This window comes from Phascolarctos cinereus, unplaced genomic scaffold (genome assembly GCF_003287225.1).
Source record: "Phascolarctos cinereus isolate Bilbo 61053 unplaced genomic scaffold, phaCin_HiC Scaffold_726;HRSCAF=1367, whole genome shotgun sequence".
NCBI lineage: Eukaryota > Metazoa > Chordata > Mammalia > Diprotodontia > Phascolarctidae > Phascolarctos > Phascolarctos cinereus.
In genome coordinates, this window is record NW_027556098.1 from 94,696,326 (window position 1) to 94,716,610 (window position 20,285).

At 38.6% G+C, this 20,285-nt stretch overlaps 1 long non-coding RNA gene across 3 annotated transcripts in view; it reads right to left on the bottom strand.

Moving 5' to 3' along the window:
• The window catches only part of LOC110217536 (uncharacterized), a 112,039-nt gene that overhangs the window by 40,744 nt on the left and 51,010 nt on the right, over positions 1-20,285 (bottom strand). The window contains exon 4 of one of the 3 annotated variants that reach the window (XR_013482934.1): positions 11,918-12,054. The exons of the other annotated variants lie outside the window; for them this stretch is intronic. This is a non-coding gene — a long non-coding RNA (uncharacterized LOC110217536). The remainder of the gene's footprint in view (positions 1-11,917; positions 12,055-20,285) is intronic. 3 annotated transcript variants of the gene reach the window in all.

Below are 20,285 nucleotides of genomic sequence, written 5' to 3' on the forward strand. Positions count from 1 at the left end.
TAGCATTTTTTTTAGCACTTTAAGGTTTTCAAAGCAGTTTATATGTTATCTCATTTGACCCTCACAACAACCATGTAAAATAGGTGTTGTTATTATCCCCATACGGACAAGGAAGCTGAAACACAGAAAAGTTAAGTGACCTGCTTACAGACACAAAGCCAATAAATGTCTGAGGCAGAATTCTAAATGATTATGAATACATGAATCTTCACCATACACAGCTTGAATTGTGTGTGTGTATTCAAATTTAACATGGCAATTCTAACACATCCTTGTCTGTGTGCCCTTGTGAACTTGCTTCACCTCTCTCTATTAATAATTTTAATGATTGCTACTTTTCTTCTTCTTTTAGCATCACTAGTCTCCAAATCCACTATCTAGATGAAAAGCAAGGGAAATGGTATGATTCTGAGACCAAAAGAATATTCAGTAAGCTGTTTCTGATTTTCTTTTATCACTGGTCTTTCTGGAGCCTTTTTCATATATTTGCAGGAGTACACGTGCAGAGCTAGACTTCTCTATGACCTTTCATGTTTTTGTCTTAACAAGAAGTCTCTATCATTTATTTTCATAAACAATGAAAAATCAAGTTTCTATAAATAAGTTGAGTAAAAATATATAGCAACAGTTTCTCAAAGTGTCTTGCAATTAACTGTTTTAACACCTCCTTTGAAAGACTCTCTCTCACCTTTACTTACAAAAGCGGGCTGGGTTCCTAATGGACAGTTATCATTGCTAGGCTCTAGAATACCTAGTAGGTGGCTACTCCTAAAACTATATTTCATGAGCCCTCACCAATGTGCTTCCCCTTAATAGTAAGAACAGTCTCTACAAAACATTTTCCCCATCTATTTGGTGCATACCTTTCCATTAATATTCATTATCCACAGGAGTGGTTACAAATTTAGAGTACAATGATTGTGAGACATACACACAAAGAACGTACATATGTAGCCTAGGCAACTCACAGCTCTGAGAATCCGGGGCCTCAGTACCCCTGCTCATCCTAATGGAGTCCTCTTTGTAGCTCAATCATCAATTTTTAGGGCTGATTCTTTCTTGAGTCCACAGCTGACTCTTTGCTAAACTGAGTTATTGCCTGTTTTCTAGAATTCATGTCTTTGTTCCCTCAATTATACTTAACTCTTTTTTGAACTGATTCTCCTGCTATGTCTTCTACTTTTGTGGTGCTATTGCTGGGTGTCATGGTCAATGACAGTGGAGAGGAAAAAATCCTCCCTCTTCCCTAATTTCTGGCTTCTGATTTAACTCACCTAAATTCTAAATTACCACCTGTTTCCATGGTTTTCCTATTTAAATCTTAAGGGCTGTGGCCTTTTAAAAATTCAACTAATCAAGTTTCTCCTTCTGATTCAATGGGGGTGGGGAGGAGGAAGAGAGAGAGAGAGAGAGAGAGAGAGAGAGAGAGAGAGAGAGAGAGAGAGAGAGAGAGGGAGAAGAAGAAGAAGAAGAAGAAAGAGGAGGATGAGGAGGAGAAAGAGGAGGGGAGGAGAAAGAGATTCACAAAGTGTAACAGGCTGTTTTCACCTTGTTAATTTATTAACACATCATCATCTGTGATTATGTCCTAGGACCAAATCAACCATCAACTGAGTTGGGTGGAAGAAATCTCCCTCACTCTATTTCAGGAACTGAAACAAAGGGATAGAATCCACGAGCAGTTGTTTTTGGTTCTGCTTAAAATTGCTGTACTGTAAGTATTGTGTGACTCTTTTTAAAGGCAACGTAGAGAGTAAAAGGAGTAGTTGACTTGAAGTCAAAAGCTGTCTGAGTTTAACACTTGTCTGTAACAATCGACAATTCTGTGAACCTAAGAAAGTTATTTAATCTCACCTTAGTTTCAGTTGGTGGTTGTTGTATATATCCAATGAGAGGATGTAAGGAAGGTGTTTTGCAAACTTTGAAAGTACTCTCCAAGTATCAGCTCTTGGTTCCTTAAAGACTACTTTTGTGTAAAAGATTCTGTACCATAGAAGACCAGAGTTCAGATGATACCTTTGGCATATACTGACTTTGGGCAAGTCACTCAATAGTTTAGGCAACTCTTCAAAACTGCAAGTTGCACAGTCCCCAACCTGCATTGAAATAGCAGGACCGATTCCTATTCCTACACAACAGGTAGACTTTTAAAAACTTATGAATGTATTCTTCACCGCTCCTCATTAGCACTTTTGATGAAAGTGGCCATTAATGCTATGAAAGGCTATGCCCCTCATTAGGAAGAAAGATCGGATTTTATGCAGAAAACCCATGCACTTGAAAGAGAATGAGATTTTCTGGATGTAAGAATCAGTGAACTATTTTTCCTCATGCTTAAAAATAGTCATTTTGTTACTAACATATGGGTAATATATATATTTTTTTTGGTCAGGGCAGTTATGGGTAAGACTGGGAGAGCACAGCATCAACAGTAGAACGCATTAAATGAGTGTCCTGTATACTACAGCCCTTTCCCCATCCTCCTAGCCTTGTTGTAAAAAAGACAATTGGATAGAGGGGCTCATGAAACACTTTACAATAAAGAACTTAAGAAGTGTTTCTTGGTCAAAGACTGTGAAACCCACAAGGTTCTTCCTCCCCAGACTCCCTGACTTGAGCATTACTGTTTAGTTCTATGGGTGGGGAACCTGTGGCCTCAAGGCCTCATGTGGCCTTCTAGGTCCTCAAGTGTGGCTATATGGGGCCTTGAGGCCCAATCTCCTCCACCCTTGGTAAACTATGGGCTCTGCTATTTTGCCCCAGCAGCTGGAGCACATCCATAATTACTTCCTGCCCTTTACCGTGTCAAGCTCAGGCATGGCTTGCTCTCTAAGTGGCCAGTCTGACAAGTAGAACCAGAATGGGTTCTTTCTATCACCCCAGGTTTACCTCAAGTGACCTATCACCAGCTGACTTCTCAGTTACTAACACTCTTGATTCATTAGAGCACCTTTAGGGAGACATAGCAGGGGATGTCATTCTTCTTCCTGGTGTTTGACATTTAACAGTTTAATTAAAATTTCCCTTAAGGGCCAAACAACCAAGACAAGCTTTCCTACTAAATAAAAATGTCACTTTAAATGCAACAAGCCTGTACTTCGATGCTATAAGCATTTCCATTTCCCTGGGATATTGAAAGGGGATATGACTGAACACATGAGGCATAACAATGTCTGTTTTCCAATAAATGACAACTTTCTTTACTGAACTCCTTGCCTTACTGCACCATGGTGCATTTTATCCCTTCATTATTCCAGTAAATTACTAAAACTAGAGATTTAGAGTTGGTCACTCCTAAAAACCTGTTAACTTAATAAAGCAAGACTCCCTTGATATTATTGTCAAGATAATAATAGTTGTTGTTCAGTTGTGACTGATTCTTTGCCACCCCTTTTGGGGTTTTCTTGGCAAAGATACTGGAGTGGTTTGCCATTTCCTTCTCCAGCTCATTTTACAGAATGAGTTGTAGAGGAAACTGAGGCAAACAGGGTTAAGTGATTTGCCCAAGGTCACAGCCAGTAAATATCTGAGGCCAGATTGGAACTCAGGAAGAGTCTTCCTGACTCTAGGTTCAGCACTCTACATCCACTGCACCACCTAGCTTCCCAATACTACAGTAACAGTAGTACTTGAAATGATCTTAAAACACTTTGTAAGATATTATTATCAAGTTGATTGGCAGCTAGAGAGTTGAGAAATTAAAATCTCTTTAATCACCTTACCTCTGTCCTGACTTATTGAATGACCTTGAACAACTCAATTTACTTTCTGAGGTCTCAGTTTTCATATCTGTAAAAAAAGGGGGGGGGGCTGAACTTTATGATCTCAAAGGTGCCTTTCAGCTCTAAAATTCTATGAGAACATAACCTGTCTACCTACAAACATTGACTTCTTGTGCGACCTCTTACACAAGCACCTTGATAACAAAGTCAACAAATATCTTAGATGAAGCAATCAATGATTAGAATCAGGCAGATGCCTAATTCTCTAATGAGACATCTCAGCACTTTTTGAATAGTAAACATTCATTCTTAACGTTTATTGAAGAAATGAGGAATGAATGTAACATCAAGTATCCTGTCTTCAAAAGGTTTCTGATTTAAAGAAGTTATCACAAACTGAACCAATTAAGACAAGAAAGAACACAGTCATTACTTTTGTTTTGTTTTGTTTTGCTTTTTTGTCTCTTTTTTGGTTTTTTTTTTAAAGTCCTCTTTGGGCTGCTCCAGACTATTAAGAATGACATGATGGGAACTAATAATTAGGTTCAAAGAAAAGAAAGCAAAGTTTTCTTAAGTTTTGCTTCATTAATTTAAATATCTTTGGGTAGAAAAAGTCTTTCTTCTTCTTTTCCCCTCCATCTTCAGCTGACATATTAAATATTGTGCTTATTTGCTATATTGGCAAAGGTTTATGTAGAAGGAAGAAAGGAGATGATGAATGGGTAGAAATATGCAGTCTATAGCCACTCTGCCTAACCAAATCAGTTAATGTCATAAAATGCTTTAATAGGTTTTCAAGAATAAATACTTTCTATGGCCATTATTGGCTTTAAGACAATCAATAAATAGTCCCTTGGTGTAATTAAGGGATATGGGCATTGGCAGAGTAAAGGTCTAATGGTTTTTTGAGAACCACAGTTTAGTAGATCTCCCCCTTTTTATTTTTATTTTTTTGCAAGGGCCTCTTTTGGGGGTTAAGTGATCTTTCCAGTGTGGTTAAAAGAAATGCTGAAAAAACTCTTTAATAGACAGCTAATCTATTCTGTTCATACCAATCCCTAAAGAATTCACACATAGTACCACTTTACCACCTCAAAATAAGGCTCAAGTGTTATAAGTGAAGTCCATGTTAAGGGAAAATTCATTCATTCATTTGTTCATTCATTTATTCAATGATTTTTTTTTAGCACCTACTACTTGTATAGTATTATGCTAGGCAATGTGGATAATACAAAGGAAAAGAACACATGCCTTTTGTCCTCAAAGAGGTTATAATCTAATTAGGACAGCAGATTATATGTCCACAAAAAGTTAAAAGCATCATTAAGGATAAATAATGCTACAAAGTAATAATGCTCTAAATATAAAAAAGCAGTGTGGTCTTCAGTGCCAAATAAGTGGCACAGACTGCTTTACATTCTGTTAAAGAGATCATTGTGGGGGGCAGAGCCAAGATGGCAGAGTGAAAGCAGTGACTTGCTTGAGCTCTCCCCCAAACCCCTCCAAATACTCATAAAAAATGGCTCTAAACAAATTCTGAAGCAGCAGAACCCACAAAAAGACAGAGTGAAACAAATTTCCAGCCCAAGACAACCTGGATGATTGATCAGAAAGGTGTATCGCGCCAGGCGTGGGCACGCAGGCCACAGCAAACCTGGAACAGGCCTCAGAGGACTGAATCTCAGGCAGCTGTGGAGGTTTCCAGACTCCTCAATCCACGAATGCCAAAGACAACTTAGAAGGTCAGTGGGAAAAGTCTGTTTCTGTCAGTGGTCAGAGAGGAAGGCGGGGTCTCAGCTCCATTCCCCAAGAGCCTGGCCCTGGGGAGGGGGGGCAGCTGCTTCCCGAGCTTCCAGCCCACAGACTGAGGGGAATCCAGTGGCTGATCAGAGAGGGACTGCAGGGATCTCTTTGCCAGTGCTGAGGCAGGAATCTCTTGCTTTGCCCGTGTGTGGATCTGGGTCACAGTTCTGGGCAGCGGTGCTGGGGTGAGGAGGAGCACTGGCACGGTGGAGCTTGTAGTGACTGTGGAGAGAAACCCCTCCTCACAGTTATGTGACAGAAAGGAATACTTGTGGTCACAGGCCAGGAAAGGAGTAAACACCTCGCCCCTTATCATACCACCTTGGAAGAACTGAAAATTTACAGGTCCCTACAAGTATCTCTGAAAACAGCTATACAAACCCCTGAAGCTTGGGACAGTACACTCCACATTGGAAGCAGACTCTTACCTTAACAAAGAGTTTAAAACTCAAGTAATTGGCTGGGATCATGAGCAAGCAGTGCAAAAAGAGTCAGACTATATTATCTTACTTTGGTGAAAAAGAAGATCAAAATATACAACCAGAAGAAGACAACAAAATCAAAGCTCCTACATCCAAAGCCTCCAAGAAAAATATGAATCAGTCCCAGGCCTTGGAAGAGCTCAAAAGGGATTTTGAGAAGCAAGTAAGGGAAGTAGAGGAAAAACTGGGAAGAGAAATGAGAGTGATGCAAGAAAATCATGAAAAACAAGTCAACAGCTTGCTAAAGGAGACCCAAAAAAATACTGAAGAAAATAACACCTTAAAAAACAGCCTAACCCAAATGGCAAAAGAGGTCCAAAAAGCCAATGAGGAGAAAAATGCCCTAAAAAGAAAAATTGGCCAAATGGAAAAGGAAGTCCAAAAGATTACTGAAGAAAATACTTCCTTAAAAATTAGAATAGAGCAATTGGAAGCAGTGACTTTATGAGAAATCAAGACACTGTAAAACAAATCCAAAAGAATGAAAAATTAGAAACAATGTGAAATATCTCATTGGAAAAACAACTGACCTGGAAAATAGATCCAGGAGAGAGAATTTAAAAATTATTGGACTATCTGAAAGCCATGATCAAAAAAAGAGCCTAGACATCATCTTTCAAGAAATTATCAAGGAAAACTGCCCTGATATATTAGAACCAGAGGGCAAAATAGAAATTGAAAGAATCCACAGATCTCCTCCTGAAAGAGATCCCCAAAGGAAAACTCCTAGGAATATTGTAGCCAAATTCCAGAGTTCCCAGGTCAAGGAGAAAATATTACAAGCTGCCAGAAGGAAACAATTCAAGTACTGTGGAAACACAATCAGATAAACACAAGATTTAGCAGCTTCTACATTAAAGGACCGCAGGGCATGGAATATAATATTCGGAGGGCAAAGGAGATAGGATTACAACCAAGAATCACCTACCCAGCAAAACTGAGTATAATCCTTCAGGGGAAAAAATGGTCATTCAGTGAAATAGAGGACTTTCAAGCATTCCTGATGAAAAGACCAGAGCTAAACAGAAAATTTGACTTTCAAATACAGGACTCCAGTGGAACATGAAGAGGTAAACAGGAAAGAGAAATCATAAGAGACTTATTAAGATTGAACTGTTTACATTCCTGCATGGAAAGATGATATTTGTAACTCATGAGAACTTTGTCAGTATTAGGGTAGTTGAAGGAAAAAAATGTATGTATGTATGTATAGATAGATAGATAGAGGGCACAGGGTGAGTTGAAGATTAAGGGGTCATATCTGGAGAATAAAATTAAGGGATGAGAGAGGATGATACTCAGAGAAGAAAGGGAGAGGTGGCATGGGTAAATTATCTCACAGAAAAAAAAACAGAAAAGAAAAGTCTTTCACAGTGGAGGGGAAACGGGGAAGGTGAGAGGGAATGAGGGAATCTTATTCTCATAGGATTTGGCTTAAGGAGGGAATAACATACACATTCAATTGGGTATGGAAATCTGTCTTACCCTACAGGAAAATAGGGGGAGAAGGGGACAAGAAAGTAGGGGGGTGATAGAGAGGAGGACAGATTGGGAAAGAGGGCAATCAGAAGCAAATACTTCTGAGGAGGGACAGGGTCAAAAGAAAGAATAGAATAAATGGGAAGGCAGGATAGGATTAAGGGAAACAGAGTTAGTTTTTCACAACATGTCTACTAAGGAAGTGTTTTGCATAACTGCACATGTACAACCTATATTGAGTTGCTTGCCTTTTCAATGAGGGTGGGTGGGGAGGGAGGAAGGGAGAAAATTTGGAACTCAAAGTTCTAAAAACACATGTTTTAAAAAAAATTAAAAAAAGAAAATAAAGAAAAAGAAAAAAAAAGAAAGAGATCATTGTGGGTATGGAGAGCCAAGTGACTTTCATAGAAATGAGGCGTGCCTTAAATCAGTGCTTAGGATTGGTTGATTTATCCTGTTGTGAATGGGAAGTCATGGAAAACTGATGAGGTGAAAACTGATTGGGGGAGATGTGGTAGAAGTAATATCAATCAATCAATCAATATTTGTTAAGCACTTACTTACTATATGCCAGGCACTGTGCAAGGCAATGTGGATACAAAAAGAGACAAAAGACAGTCTCTACCTTCAAGGAGCTGGCAATCTAATACGGGATCTGACTATAATAGAGACTTATTTTTCCTAAAAGATGATTAAACCATCCTTTAGATTTAATTGACCCTGGAAACTAAAATTTAAATCATTTACATAGTTTCCTGATTACCTGCAAACAAAAGTGTCTCCTCAGGCTTCTGCCTACTGAATCACCATGGCAAATGCAGAAGCAGGGGAGATGCTCCCAAGTGAATCAGTGCTACCTCCTTGCTAAAAGTCAATTTTCTTATTATAAAGTACACCTCCTTTTGTTAAATGTCAGCTGATCTACAAGTACGTTACTTCTTTCCAGTTTCAGCCCCTGAAATGCCAGAACAGCCCAAGTCAGTTCTGGACTAGAATATTAGATAAATATAGTAATGGTTTGCAGGAGAGATTAGATAGGGATCAGGTGAGAATTAGTAAGTCATTTGGGAGGGCTTTTCAATAGACAAGTATTACTAGGTGACAAGATCCTACATTGGAGTGTTATTGGTGAAACTAGAAACAATAGCTAGCCATGAGAAAAGGTGATGAAGGAAGCATCAAAGGAATTTGGTGATGGCTTTGATATGGAGGAGACAAAGATTACTTTGAGGTTTTGATTCTGTGTGATCAAGAGAATGAAGTACATTAGTAGAAATAGGGAAATCAAGAAGGGAAGCCAATTATTGAGGGGATGGGGGAGATGAAAAATGTACTTTTGGCAGGTTGAGTTTGAGGTGACAGAAAAGATATCTAAATGGAAATATCGGTCAGACAGATGGCTATTCAGTCAGACTATAGGACACATCAGGGCTGAAAATGTGCAGCTTGGGGAATAATTTGAATCCAGGCAGTATTTGAACTGTGTTCTTTTGGGAAGACAGTATAAAAAGAATAGCAGGGGGCCAAGGTCTTTGAAAGACAGCATAATACAAAAGTAACAAAAAGAAAGAGCACTCTAGAAAGTAAAAAGCAGTGAGAGAACACTGCATTTGGAGTCACAGGAAGTGAGTTTGAACCCCACCCCTGCCACTTAGCATCTGTGTAACCTTGGGCAAGTTTCCAAACCTCCCAGTCCTCCATTTCTCCATCTGAAAAATGGGTGAGTTGGACTGGGTGGTGTCTAAAGTCCCTTTCAGCCCTAAGTCTATGATCTTAAGCTCCTGTGACAAAGCCTTGGTGTAGGTATGGCTAAGGTTGTGGGGCTCCATGTAGGAAAGTGGCCAGTGAAGAAGTGATCTCAAAGGAACCAGGATAGTAGAGGATCACTGAGGCCAGTGGCTAAAGAAAAGAGATGCTGACAGCGCTTGTGCTGGAGAGAAGTCAAAGAGAGTGAAGACTGAGAGAAGGCTACCTTGTTCCTAACAGAACTCAGTGGTCCTTCATTATTCTAGTCAGGTAGGGAGAGAGCCCCTCTATGATGTTCTAAAGTCTTCCTCCAAATCAGCCTTAATGCAGAAACTTTGCCTCTTGAAAACAGCCTGAAAAGGGATCAATAATCAATTGTAAATATGAATCCCTTAGCTGAATGATTATTTTAAGTGCACTTGACTGCCCCCCCCCAACCATGGCAGCATAGAATCCTTTACCCCCAAATCTTAGAAACTGACAATCACAACCACTTCAGACTCTATCTGGAGCTGAAAGAGGCTTAGAAATGAATAATTCATAATCTTAAAACTTTCCATTTTCAGGGTAAGGGTAGGTTTTTCCAGATGAGTCTCCATTACCTAAGCCTGTATTATGCAGGCATTAGCCCCCTCCCCCCAACCAAAAAAGGTAATAAACCCATTACTGTTAATTGTGGTGTACAAAGCAATTCACAAGCAGAGATTCCTTTCTTTCCTGAGCTGTTGCAGCTTCTAAGCTTCCTTTCCTTCCATTCATCACTACCAGTAACCTGGGGATTGTGTAGTAGGTCCCTTTGTCTAACTCTGCCCTACCCGCTCTTTCTAAAGGATAGGCCTTCTGACGAGCCAGAGCCCTGGGATGGGGGAGGCAGAGAAGAGGGGGATGCTATAGTTTAATGCAATGATTTTTCAACCATTTTGAGTATTAGAACTCTTTTTCATTTTTGTTTTCATTGATAATGGTAAAGAACTCCTTATGAGGAAATTTCCTTTACCAATGCAGATCAGTAGCTGCCTAGCAATCTATAGTTGTAGCTACCTGGGGCATTTAGAGGTTAAACTATTCTACTCAAAGGAATAAATCCCCAATAGTGGAATTATAAGCATCTGTGGATAGAGGTAATGTTTTTTAGAAGGAAGACTTGCTCAGCTAATTTTCCTTTCTATTTCAAGACAATAAAAGCCCCTAATTTTTAGCAGTGCTTTAAAGACTGCAAAGTGATTAACATGTATCAGCTCATTAGAGATGTTGTGTGTGAATACATAGAACTGAAGTTCAGAGATGTCATAAGTTCATTGATTTAGAGCTAAGAGGGACTTTAGAAGCCATCCAGTCCAGCCCTTTTATTTTTATTGATGGGGAAACTAAGGCACAGAGAGGTTAATGAGTATCTTGGGCAAGTCACATAGCTGGTGTCTGGAGTAGTTTTTGAACCTAGGACTTTCTTACTACAAGTCCAATCAATCCTCTGCCTACTCTTCCAAACTACTTCTAAGGTTAAATGACTTAACACAGCTTTGCACAGCTAGCAAGTATCTCACAGGTAGGATTTGAATCCAGGACTTAAGCATGGCAAGTCTAAAATTCTGTCACTACACCACATTGATTCTACATGCAAAGCTGCCAGTCCTGTCCAGGTATAGGCTGCTGCTGCTGCTGCTGCTACTGCTGTTTGTCCTTCCTTCTTGTAGAAGACCATGATATCAGGGAGGTGGTGCCATGATATGCAAGTGAATTGGATTTAAGTGAGGGAGGGCTGTGCAAAGTCACCAGCCTTACTTTCTCCTCTGGAGCCATTTGGGTCCAGGGGCCAGATATAGATCAGAATGACTGGAGATGGCCCAGGATGCAGTGGGAGATCTCTGCCTTTCCAAACAAAGGGTATACCCTAGCCTAGAGCATAGGAAAAGGCACATTTACAAGTACTTTCTGATACTTGTTGGTACTTTCGGGGAGGGAGGCAAATATCCCTTCTTCCTTTCCCCAGCAATGTTTTGTTCGACCCCCATAGACTAGTAATATAGAAACAAGCATTTCCATGAAATGAAACTTTTACTCATTTTGGATTGTGGGTCTGTGATAGGACCTAACTTGAAGAATTTCATTTTTAGAGATGTTATATATCAACCTCAGCCTGGGAGTCAGTTGGTTGCTTGTGCTAAATGTCAACCATTCAATTCATACTCTGACATGGGTTTTTTCACTTCTTTATTTTATAGCTATCTTCAAAATCCTTTTCTGCTTATGGTCAAATTAAATTTCCTTAGCAATGAAGGGGCTGCTACAATCTGTGCGCAATAAGATGATAGAACCTTAATTGAGAGTAAGCTGAAAGCTAAAGACAATGAAGTGTATGATAGTTGCTCAGTCATTTTTTCAGTTGTATCAGAGTCTTGTTGACCCCATTTGGGGTTTTCTTGGCAAAGATACTGGAGTGATTTGCTATTTCCTTCTCCAGTTCATTTTACAGATAAGGAAACTGAGGCAAACAGGGTTAAGTGACTAGCCCAGGGTCACACAGCTAGTAAATGTCTGAGGCCAGATTTGAACTCATGAAGTGAAGTCTTTCTGACTCCAGGTCTTGGCAGTCTATACACTGAGTCATGTGGCTGCCCCCATGAAGTGTAAAGTATGATAACAACAACAACAAAAACCAAGCAAACAGACAAACAATGATAATACCTTCAAGTTCAAAGTGCAGTTAGTAGAGAGAGTGGTCTAGAAATCACAGTGTCAGAGCTGGAAGGGCCTTCGTGATATTTCCACCCAGACTTCTCATTTCATAGAGGAGGAGACTGAGGCCTGGAGAATCGAACCATCTGTCCAAGGTTACACAATTGATTAATGGGAAAATTGGGACTTCAGTGGAAAAGAGGGAGAAGGAGGGAGGAGGGGACCACCTCATTCCTAAGTGTTCTTTCTAACTTAAATTTTCTTTCTCTGCCACACACCTAAAAGGGGAAAAAAACCACTGCTTTATAATAGGCCAAAAGAGATCAAAGAGGGGTCCCCTTTAGCTCATTGTTGGGAGGTGGTTGGTGATTTCAAAATCGTTCTTTCCACAGAAGTAGAGTGTATGACTCAGAGATTGCCAGAAGAGGACTGGAGCCTCTCAGAAGCTCACTTCAGAAGAGCAAAAGGTGAGGTTAAACTGCTTTGGTACCATTTATCATTTCCTCCAGGCAAACCATTATTTCAGAGAACCCCCCCAAAGGGGAAACAAAGAACAGAAATTACATGCATTTTGTACTGGTTTTGGTCTGACTGTTTCAAGCTGCATGTAAATCCTCCATTTGCCCTTTCTCTAAAATAAATGTACTTGTCAACAGAAGGTCACATAAATTCTTCCCCTCCACTCCACCCTCATTCCTTTGAGGTATGAGGGACAAATGCATGCCTTTACCCTGAGAACCCTTTTAAACAAGCCTGTAGACTTCCATTGCTTACAGAAACTAATTTAATTCAGAATGAGGAAACAAGTGTGAGTTTAGACTTCTCACATTAAATACCAAAGCTCTTGCAAATGCTTGAAGAAAAGATGACCCAAGGCACCAGCAGGAAAAGTTTTGGGTCTCAGTTTCCTGCAGACTCTGCGTATGATAAATGTATGAAAATGATTCCAAGGTTTTATATTCTGCTTAGTGCTGAGTTCTTTGGCTGCAGCAACCCATGAAGCAAAGAAAAAAACAAAATGGCCCTTGGGACAGGGCGGCCCCCTTTTTGCTTTTGTAGTGACATTAGCAGAATGGAGGAAAAGGGGAGCAGAGAGTACTAAGTACTAAGTACTGATTTTTAGAGCAGCTGTGTTCTGATGATAGCTTGGCATCGGTGGGTGACAAATTAGACTGCAAACCTGACAAGTGTATTATTGACCTCTGGTATATGAAAGGAGATTTCCTCCCAGGTATAGTAGCTTCTTTTTCAAGCTTGAAAGATTCAACATATATTTAGGGTCAGATGTTAAATATTGTGTTTCTAATATTATGTGGGTACTTGGAAATACGTTTGGCTGACCTTGGATCCTACACTTTGTATTAGATGTAGAGTCTTGTGAATGTAAATCCATTTGGTGATAGGCCCAGATTCCTTTATTTCTTTTTCTTGGGTGAGAACCACAGCTTACCAGTGGAGGAAAAGTAAAAATAAACAAACAAAAACCACTTGAACAACCACATTAGAGCTGATTATTGGGGGTTTTATATTTATATATATATATATATATACATATATATACACATACATATAGATATATGTATATACATATGTATATATATATGTATATATGTATATATATACATGTTTATATATATGTTTATATGTATATACAAATATGTATTTATATATATATTTAATTGTGAAGGTCAAGGTTCAGGTGTATCCTAATTGGGAAAAGAAGAGTGAGAATTCAGCCTTTTAAGAGACCCGGAGCTCACATATTTCCGAGGTGAGACACTTGCCTTTTTTTTGTTTATTCCAGCCAACTGCACCAATTTGTGTTCCTAAGCCTAAGGCAAGGGTGTGACAATTTTTCCCTTGGTGAATTTGTGTTCTACCAAATGTTGACACACCCATAAGCAGTTTTGGAAAACAGATCTTTATTTAATTGGAATTGATTAACTGTTGCCTTGCACTGCTTTAATACCATGGCCCCATTCTAGTGTTCTCCCACAGAAGTGTTGGAACTCAAGTATCCTTTTTGTTGTTTTTCAGCTGTGTTTGGCTCCTCGTGACCCCATTTGGGGTTTTCTTGGCAAAGATGCTGGAGTGGTTTGCCATTTCCTTCTCCAGATCATTGTGCAGATGAGGAGCTAAGGTAAAGAGGGGTAAGTGACCTGCTCAGAGTCACACGGCCAGTATGTGTCTGAGGCCAGATTGGAACTCATGAAGATGAGTTTTCTTGATGCCAAGCTTAGTGCTCTGTCCACTGTACCACCTAGATGTCCTCCATGTTTCCTACACTGGAACAAAAACATAGAATCTAATAGCTGTCAGGCTATTAGAGTGGAAAAAGTTTAAGAAGCCCTGGTCTAGGCGACCAGGTGTGAATGCTTCTAGCCTACCTACCAATGCTACCGTAAAAATAAGGTATTCATGTTAATGGACTGAAGAAAGCTTGTTATCTTGCTATACTCAGGCACCCTTTCTAGCTGCAGTGGGTGTGAACCATTTCTTTATGGGGACTCTCTACTACCACTGTTGAACAGTGGGGGCTTTGAAAAGCTTTTATTTGCAATCATGTGGAATTATAATAAAGATCCCTCAGGTCAAATATTAACAAGATGTCTTGTTTTTGTCATTGGTAGTTGTGGCACCCATCACAAAACCCCTAAGTAAAATAAACAGGTATAGAATTTCAAAAGCATTATCCCAGGCAAAATATTTTCTTTCTGCTGAATGCATTTCCATGGTACCTCTCAAAGCAGTTAGGTGCTTTTCTTAAAAGCTTTTCTAGGGATTGCCTTGTGCAAATACAAACATTAAAACAGAAGAGATTAAATCTTCCAAAGTCTCAGGCACATGCATACTCACTTCACATCTCAAGAACTGAATGCTGATGTTAAGTCATACTCTTCTTACCAGCCCACACTATTCAACAGTATGAGGCAGGTGGCTTGACAGCCATTCTAGGTTATGCCTTATCTCCGATTCCACTCACAGCAAACTGAAGTCCAAACAAAAGGTAAAAGACAATCACAAGAAAACTTGCAGACAGTCCCATAAATTGAATGGATTCAGGAGACACAGAGCCCACATTTTCTTCTGTTATCTATTTGTTTTGTGCTCTAGTATTAGACTTTTTTCCTCTATACTTTTGAAGCAGCTAATATTGATAGTTTCTTTCTCTTAGGAAGGTTTTGGGATAATAACAAGGACCTATATAGAGAGAGAGCATGAGAGTTACAAAGTGTTCTACATTATCTCATTTAATCCTCCCCAGAATTCCTCTATCTATCGTCAGGATGCTAAGCCCCTCCAATCATGCCTTGCAGTAAAGGGACTGTCTTGGAAAAGAGCTTTCAGGAATGTGGTTTTCACTGATAATGAGGCAGGAATGCTTCACTGAACAACTCTCCAGTGGCTTGGCATGTGCCTGGACCTCAGACATCATGACCTTTTTGGAGGATATTAAGACCTCCTTGGAGATGCACAGGTCCGTATAGATACATCTTGTTCTTTATCATGTGAGGACAGGTAGCATGCCAACCATGTAGACATGCTGACACAAATGAAAGACAGAGATCCATAAGCCTGAGACACAATAATTGAACAAATTGTGGTATATGATTGTGGTGGGATACTACTGTGCCATAAGAAATGATGAGCTTGATGAGCTTTGAAAAACATGGATAGACTTGTACGAAATATTGAAGAGTGAAATGAGCAGAACCAAGAAAAGGTTGTATATAGTAACAGCAATATTGTTTTATAAACAACTTTGAACAAATAAGTCATTTTGACTATTATAAATTAACTACAAAGGACCGCCCTGTGAAGGAAGATGCTATCAGCATCCAGAGAAAGAATTGATAAATAGAAGTATGCATAGAATTATTTTACTTGTGTGTGTGTGTGTGTGTGTGTATGTGTGTGTGTGTATTTGTGTCTCTAAGTTGCCATCTCTAGGAGGGGAGGAGAAGGAAGAAAAAAAAATTGCATGATAACTTTATTATATATTTAAAAGGAATAGCAAGTTGTATATAATAGATTTGCAATTTCATGTGCAATCATCTTTTTTATTATACTATGTTATGGAAATGCTTCTTTTATTCCATAATTTAAAAAAGAAAATGAAATAAAATTGTGCTGCCTCGTTATAATGAAGGTCCAACTACCCCCTCTACCCTAGCCCTTGATTGATTAATTTATTCTTTTGGTTAGGAACTGAGAGAGTCAGCATGGTACATCGGAATCAACAATGGATTAGGAGTCCGTGGATCAGGGTTCAGATCCCACCTCTGTCACTTACTATATGACCTTGTATAAGTCACCATTATCAGAGCCTTAGTTTCCTCATTTGTAAAATGGGGAAGTTAGATGGTCTCTAAGGTTCGTCCAGTTCTACGCTACAGTTCTATGACTTAAAAACAACAATACCATCAATGGCTGCATTGCATTCTTTTACTTAGATGAGCTGATTGAATTTAGCCCCCTGTACAGGTATGATGGCAGCTGGTACTCTCTTCCCTATTGTGTTCCTTGCTGGGTTCATACTCTGGACATAGGCCGTGCAAGTTTGATTATGCCCATTACACATATGAAGTAACAAGGACTAAGAAGTGGTTACTTTCCTGAGGTGGCAAATTGGGTAGCAGAGAATCTAACTCAGGTATTCTGGTGCCATTTTCACTGTACTAAGCTCTCAAGGATGTTGACCTTGTAGCAAATAGCACTTAACAAGCCCATAAAGCATACAAATTTTCTGAAGCAAAAGAACACAGCATAAATAAAATACACACTAAGCCAACACAGCCATATAATACAATGGAAGGAAAGGAAAACAGTGTGAGGAATTTTAATAACCTACATTTTCAGAACACTTACCAATTCCAAAGTGGTTTTGCTTTGGTCTGGTCATTTTAGGAGAAACTTTATGGAGCAACAGTGCTTGGGAGAAGCTGGCATTAGGAAGCTAATTCTATTTGTTGATCTCTTCCCCCCTACACACACACACACACACACACACACACACATACACACACACACACAATTTAACACCTGCTTTTACTGTTCACCAGTTCATCTAGGGGACACCTGAGTGGTCTGATATGACCAAGTACAAACTGCAACATGGCTAGAGTTTAGGATTGAGTGTAAGTAGCTTATTTATTATTAAGCTTATTTCAACTTCTTATATTAGCTTTTCAATTTTTACCATTTTTACCCAAGTACGTATCAAACATTCAAAGCTCTCTGTTTCAATTCCTGCTATTCAGAAAGGTTCTAATATTCTCCTGATACAGCTCACTTTACTCACCATCAGTTCATACAAATCTCCCAAGATTTCTCTGAAACCTTCCCCTTCATCGTTTCTTACAGTATAATGATAGTATTACTTGACACTTCCCTGAAAACATAGGGGTTCATTCAGAATTTCCCAAACTCAAATGTTACATATATGTATATATAGTTTATGTATAATAATAATATAACAGGTGAGGCAGCTAAGTAGTGCAGTGATAGAACAATAAGCCCGGAGTCAGGAAGAGCTGAACTCAAATATGACCCCAGACACTTACTATCTGTATGATCTGGACAAGTCACTTAACCTTGTTTGCCTCAGTTTCCTCAACTATAAAATGGGAATAATAACAGACCCACATCTTAGGGTTTTGAAGATCAAATGAGATAATACTTATAAAGCACTTAGCAAAGGGCCTGGTACATAGTCTCACCATAGCCATGTGTAGCACTCAAAATAAATATGAAATTTATTCAATGTGGGAAACTCCCTATATGGAAACTCATTCCACCAATGAAGATCAGGGGATTTCTGTGACTTCGTTATCTTGTGGAGATGCACAGAGAGGTTATATGACTTGTCCAGGGTCACACAGTTAGGGAGTATCAGAGTTAAGATTTGAGCACAGGTTTTCCTGTTTTTAAGGGAAGCATACTATCCATTATGCCACACTACCTCTATATGTACAATAATATGATCATTAGGTATTATTTCTTAGACCCAGAATGTAGGCACTCCCTAAATCCTCTTCTAGGGTTTAATGATTTCCTCTGATTAAAAGAAATTAACAAAACAATGTGACTTTATCCTACTCGGCACACAGCTTAATTCTACTTTCAGGCAGTCACTTGGAATTTAAAGACAAGAGTTGAAGATCTTCCTGCACCCCTTGAGGTCCTTTAACTTTGGTATAATATGGTTCAAATTATTTTCTTGACCTTCAGGTAGCCCACTCAGAGACTAATGACAGGCTAATTACAGACATCTTCACTTCATAGAACACCAAGCCACTGAGACTTCAACATTAGATGTGAGCTAGGACCATTTGCTGTAGTCTGGATGAGGTTCTCTGACTGCTGGTGGCCTCCATAGGCGATTTGAAAACCAATGAGGGTGCACATGACTTTCTAAGGCTGTGCTCCAGTTGATTAGTGGGTTTCTTAGCACTTATCTGTTGACAAGAGGGGCGGATAGTTGCAATTACAAGTGTAGTTTGAAATAGCTCCAGGTTTTTTCTCCCCACTGGCCCTACAGAATGCAACCTCCATGATGTGCATAACAGAACCATTATTTTCCACTCTGTTTTATAATTTCTTTTAAAACACACAGAGAGACAAACAAACCATTAGCCCATTCAAATGTGGCTTTGGATAGAAATAGCAATGGACGCTTAATCCTTATCAGCCAGCCAGCCAGAAAAGCATCTATTGAAGAGGGCATAGTGATTTATTTTTATTAGATCAGAAAGAGAGAATCAATAGGTGGAAGCAGTCTTGCAAATTAGTATTTGCCTTCAGGCTCACAGCCTAAAAGTTGTAAGGCTTAGTCTAAATGAAGTCATAATTGAATATACTGAATCCTTGATATAATACTACTGTCTCTGAGGTCCGTGCAAGGGGGTCATCTTTATGAGTGTACAGTATTATCATGAGATCCTCTGGGCATATCCTTCAATGATACACTTATTTGGATAGGGTCCTTGGAAGACTGATCTTGTATTGAATTCTGAGTATTATATACAGGATCTGGTGGTGTATTATAGGGATTGGGATAGGGACTGAACCTGTGATTCATAGATAGATAGAGATAGAAAGAAAGCTATAGATATAGATAGATACAGTAGATGTTATATAATATAATATAAATGTAATATGATCTATTATATAATATACAATGGACGTATACATTATTTTAATTATATATTATAATGGTTTACATATTATACATAATATTATATATAACATATATTATACATAATGCATAATATAATGCATATATACCTACTTTATATATACATCTACATATACACATGTATATGCATTTATAATAGAAAAATATATATGTAATATGAATAACATAATATTATATACAAATTTATGTATATACATATGCAACTATATGTATATATAATAAATGTATATATAACGTACATTATGTATTTAATAATATAATATATATATATATACATACACATTAAATACAGATATAGTAGCTCGCTGGATGAGAAAAATCCTGCTTAATAATAATAATAGTTAATATTTCTATAACACTTTAAGGTTTACAAAGTGCCTTAAGTACATTATCTCATTTGATCTTCTCAACAGCTCTGCATAGCAGCAGGTGCTGAGTAAATATTCAGGTGATACTGAAGAAGAAAGAGGTTAAAGATGGCTTGCCTCTGGTCACACAGCTAGAAAGCTACCTCACAACTGAAGCAGTATTCAAACTAAAGTCTTCTTGACTCAGTCAGTCAGTCTCTCTCTCTCTCTCTCTCTCTCTGTGTGTATATATATATATATATATATATTATGTATATATATATGTGTGTGTGTGTGTGTGTGTGTGTGTGTGTGTGTGTGTGTATATATGTATATATATACACAGTATTCACACTAAAGTCTTCTTGACTCAGTCAGTCAGTCTCTCTCTCTCTGTGTATATATATATATATATATATATGTGTGTGTGTGTGTGTATGTATGTGTGTGTATGTATGTGTATATATTTATATATATACACACATGTATATATACATGTATATATGTATATATACGTGTGTGTGTATGTGTGTGTGTGTGTGTGTGTATGGAACAATTTAATTGGCTTTGAAACCCAGAATCTATAAGAAACTTCTGCAAACTTGTAAGGGCAGACAATATTCAGAATTGTAAAAATAAAGCACATTTTACAAAAAAAAAGGAAGAATAAATTTTAAATGTGAACATTCAACATAAATATTGATTGGAATATCACCAAACACCCATTGGGGGTCTCTTCCCAAAGTCCTCCCTTGTTGCTAATTTTTTTCTGCCTTTGCCAAGTCTTTAAGATGTTTCTTAACTGGAAAAAGAAGCGTCCATTTCATAAAGA